The sequence below is a fragment of the Rhipicephalus microplus genome, unplaced genomic scaffold (genome assembly GCF_043290135.1).
Source record: "Rhipicephalus microplus isolate Deutch F79 unplaced genomic scaffold, USDA_Rmic scaffold_30, whole genome shotgun sequence".
NCBI lineage: Eukaryota > Metazoa > Arthropoda > Arachnida > Ixodida > Ixodidae > Rhipicephalus > Rhipicephalus microplus.
In genome coordinates, this window is record NW_027464603.1 from 4,681,290 (window position 1) to 4,686,623 (window position 5,334).

Genomic DNA, 5,334 nt, shown 5'->3' on the forward strand with positions numbered 1-5,334 from the left:
ACACCTAGAAACTTCGCAACTAGAAACTCCACAACTAGAAACTCCACAACTAGAAACTATGCAACTAGAAACTCCGCAACTAGAAACTCCACAGCTAGAACGTCCGCAACTAGAAACTCTGCAACTAGAAACTCCAACGCTAGAAACTCCACATAGGAACTCCACAACTAGAAACTCCACAACTAGAGACCACAACTAGAGACTCCGCAACGAGAAACTCCCCAGCTAGAAACTCCGCAACTAGAAACTCCGCAACTAGAAACTCCACAACTAGAGACTCCGCAACTATGAACTCAACAACTTGAAACTCTGCAACTCAAAACTCTGCAACTAGAAAATTCCCAACTAGAAACTCCACAACTAAAAACTCCGCAACTAGAAACTCCGCAACTAGAAACTACACAACTAGAGACTCCATAACTTGAAACACCACAACTAGATACTCCACAACTACAAATTCCACATCTAGAAACTCCAAATTTAGAAACTCCACAACTTTAAACTCCACAACTAGACACTCCATTACTAGGAACTCCTCAACAAGAAACTCCACAACTACAGACTCCACAACTACAAACTCCACAACTAGAAACTCCACAACTGGAAACTCCGCAACTAGAAACTCCACAACTAGAAATTCCACAACCAGAGACTCAACAACTTGAGACTCCACAACTAAAAACTACACAGCTAGAAACTCTACAACTTGAGACTTCGCAACTAGAAACTCGGCAACTAGAAACTCAACATCTAGAAACTCCACAACTAGAAACCCCACAACTTGAAACTCCACATCTAGAAACGCAACAACAAGAAACTCCACACCTAGAAACTCCGCAACTAGAAACTCCACAACTAGAAACTCCACAACTAGAAACTACGCAACTAGAAACTCTGCGACTAGAAACTCCAAAGCTAGAACGTCCGCAACTAGAAACTCTGCAACTAGAATCTCCGCAACTAGAAACTCCAACGCTAGAAACTCCACAACTAGAAACTCCACAACTAGAAACTCCACAACTAGAGACCCCAAAACTAGAGACTCCGCAACTAGAAACTCCACAGCTAGAAACTCCGCAACTAGAAACTCCGCAACTAGAAACTCCACAACTAGAGACTCCGCAACTATAAACTCCACAACTTGAAACTCTGCAACTCGAAACTCTGCAACTACAAAATTCCCAACTAGAAACTACACAACTACAATCACCGCAACTCGAAACTCCGCAACTACAAAATCCACAACTAGAAACTCCACAACTGGGAACTCCGCAACTAGAAAATCTACAACTAGAAACTCGAAAACTAAAAAGTCCAACTAGAAACTGCACAACTAGAAACTCCACACCTATAAATTCCACAACTTAAAACTCCACAACTAGAAACTCCACAACCAGGAACTCTGCAACTAGAAAATCTACAACTAGACTCTTCGCAACTAGAAACTCCATAACTAGAGACTTCACAACTAGAAAACTCCGCAACTAGAAACTCCACGAATAGACACTCCACAACTTGAGACTCCGCAACGACAGACTCCGCAACTAGAAATTTTGCAGCTAGAAACATCACAGCCAGAAACTTGCAACTCAAAACTCTGCAACTAGAAACTCCGACACTAAAAACTCCACAGCTAGAAACTCCACAACTAGAAACTTCGCAAATGTAAACTCCATGACTAGAAACTCCACAATTAGAAACTCCACAATTAGAAACTCCACAGCTAGAAACTCTACAACTTGAGACTTTGCAACTAGAAACTCAGCAACTAGAAACTCAACAACTAGAAACTCCACAACTAGAAACTTCACAACTAGAAACTCCACAACTTGAAACACCACAACTAGATACTACGCAACTACAAATTCTACAACTAGAAACTCCACAACTAGAAACTCCATAACTAGAAACTCCGCAACTAGAAACTCCACAACAAGAGACCCCATAACTAGGAACTCCACAACTAGAAACTCCACAACTACAGACTCCACAACTACACACTCCACAACTAGAAACTCCACAGCTAGAGACTCCACAACTAGAAACTCCACAACTAAGAACCCCACAACTACGAACCCCACATCTAGAAGCTCCACAACTAGAAACTCCACAACTTGAAACACCACAACTAGATACTCCACAAATACATATTCCACAACTTGAAACTCCACAACTGAGAACTCCACAACTAGAAACTCCGCAACTAGAAACTCCACAACTAGAGACTCCTTAACTTGGAACTCCACACCTAATAATTCAAAAACTTGAAACTCCACAACTAGAAACTCAACAACTAGAAACTCCCCACCTAGAAACCCCGCACCTAGAAACTCCACAACTAGAAACTCTACAACTAGAAACTATGCAACTAGAAACTCCGCGACTAGAAACTCCAAAGCTAGAACGTCCGCAACTAGAAACTGTGCAACTAGAAACTCCGCAACTAGAAACTCCACAACTTAAAACTCTGCAACTCGAAACTCTGCAACTAGAAAATTCCCAACTAGAAACTACACAACTACAATCTCCGCAACTCAAAACTCCGCAACTACAAAATCCACAACTAGAAACTCCACAACTGGGAACTCCGCAACTAGAAAATCTACAACTATAAACTCGAAAACTGAAAACTCCAACTAGAAACTCCACAACTAGAAACTCCACAACTAGAAACTCCACAACTAGACACTTCGCAACTAGAAACTCCACAACTAGACACTCCACAACTAGAAAACTCCGCAACTAGAAACTCCACCACTAGACACTCAAAACTTGAGACTCCGCAACGACAGACTTCGCAACTAGAAACTCTGCAACTAGAAACTGCACAGCTAGAAACTTGCAACTCGAAACTCTGCAACTAAAACTCCGCAACTAGAAACTCCACAGCTAGAAACTCCACAACTAGAGACTCCACAACTACAAACTCCATGACTAGAAACTTCACAATTAGAAACTCCACAACTAGAAACTCCACAACTTGAGACTTTGCAACTAGGAACTCGGCAACTAGAAACTCAACAACTAGAAACTCCGCAACTAGGAACTTCACAACTAGAAACTCCACAACTTGAAACACCACAACTAGATACTCCGCAACTACAAATTCCAACACTAGAAACTCCACAACAAGAAACTGCATAACTTGAAACTCCGCAACTAGAAACTCCGCAACTAGAGACTCCATAACTAGGAACTCCACAACTAGAAACTCCAAAACTACAGACTCCACAACTACAGACTCCACACCTAGAAACTCCACAGCTAGAGACTCCACAACTAGAAAGTCTACAACTAGAAACTCCACAACTACGAACCTCACAACTAGAAACTCCACAAGTTGAAACACCACAACTAGATACTCCACAACTACAAATTCCACAACTTGAAAGTCCACAACTAGAAACTCCGCAACTAGAAACTCCACAACTAGAGACTCCATAACTTGAAACACCACAACTAGATACTCGACAACTACAAATTCCACATCTAGAAACTCCAAATTTAGAAACTCCACAACTTTAAACTCCACAACTAGAAACTCCATAACTAGAAACTCCACAACTTGAGACTTCGCAACTAGAAACTCCACAACTAGAGACTCCACAACTAGAAACTCTACAACTAGAAACTCCACAACTACGAACTTCACAACTAGAAACTCTTCAACTCGAAACTCCACAACTTGGGACTTCGCAACTAGAAACTCTACAACTAGAAACTCCACAACTAGAGACTCCACAACTAGAAATTCCGCAACTAGAAAGTCCACAAATACGAACCCCAAAATTACGAACCCCACAACTAGAAACTCCACAACTAGAAACTCCACAACTTGAAACACCACAACTAGATATTCCGCAACTACAAATTCTACAACTAGAAACTCCACAACTAAAGACTCCATAACTAGAAACTCCACAACTAGAAACTCCACAACTACAGACTACAGAACTACAGACTTCACAACTAGAAACTCCACAGCTAGAGACTCCACAACTAGAAACTCCACAAATATGAACCCCACAACTACGAACACCACCACTAGAAACTCCACAACTGGAAACTCCACAACTAGAAACTCCACAACTTGAGACTTCGCAACTAGAAACTCCACAACTGGAAACACCACAACTCGAGACTCCACAACTAGAAACTCTACAACTAGAAATTCCACAACTACGAACTTCACAACTAGAAACTCTACAACTAGAAACTCCACAACTTGGGGCTTCGCAACTAGAAACTCCACAACTAGAAACTCCACAAGAGACTCCACAACTAGAAATTCCGCAACTAGAAACTCCACAACTTGAGACTTCGCAACTAGAAACTCGGCAACTAGAAACTCCACAACTAGAAACTCCACAACTAGAAACTCCACAAATTGAAATGCCACAACTAGATACTCCACAACTACAAATTCCACAACTAGAAACTCCACAACTAAAAACTCCGCAACTAGAAACTCCGCAACTAGAAACTCCACAACTAGATACTCCATAACTTGAAACACATCAACTAGATACTCCACAACTGCAAATTCCACATCTACAAACCCCAAATTTTGAAACTCCGCAACTTTAAACTCCACAACTAGACACTCCATAACTAGGAACTCCTCAACAAGAAACTCCAACTACAGACTCCACAACTACAAACTCCACAACTAGAAACTCCACAACCGGAAACTCCGCAACTAGAAACTCCGCTACTAGAAACTCCACAACTAGAAATTCCACAACCAGAGACTCAACAACTTGAGACTCCACAACTGAAAACTCCACAGCTAGAAACTCCACAACTTGAGACTTCGCAACTAGAAACTCGGCAACTAGAAACTCAACAACTAGAAACTCCACAACTAGAAACTCCACAACTTGAAACTCCACAACTAGAAACGCAACAACTAGAAACTCCACACCTAGAAACTCCGCAACTAGAAACTCCACAACTAGAAACTCCACAACTAGAACCTATGCAACTAGAAACTCCGCGACTAGAAACTCCAAAGCTAGAACGTCCGCAACTAGAAACTGTGCAACTAGAAACTCCGCAACTAGAAACTCCAACGCTAGAAACTCCACAACTAGAAACTCAACAACTAGAAACTCCACAACTAGAGACTCCAAAACTAGAGACTCTGCAACTAGAAACTCCACAGCTAGAAACTCCGCAACTAGAAACTCCGCAACTAGAAACTCCACAACTAGAGACTCCGCAACTATAAACTCCACAACTCAAAACTCTGCAACTCGAAACTCTGCAACTAGAAAATTCCCAACTAGAAACTACACAACTACAATCTCCGCAACTCAAAACTCCGCAACTACA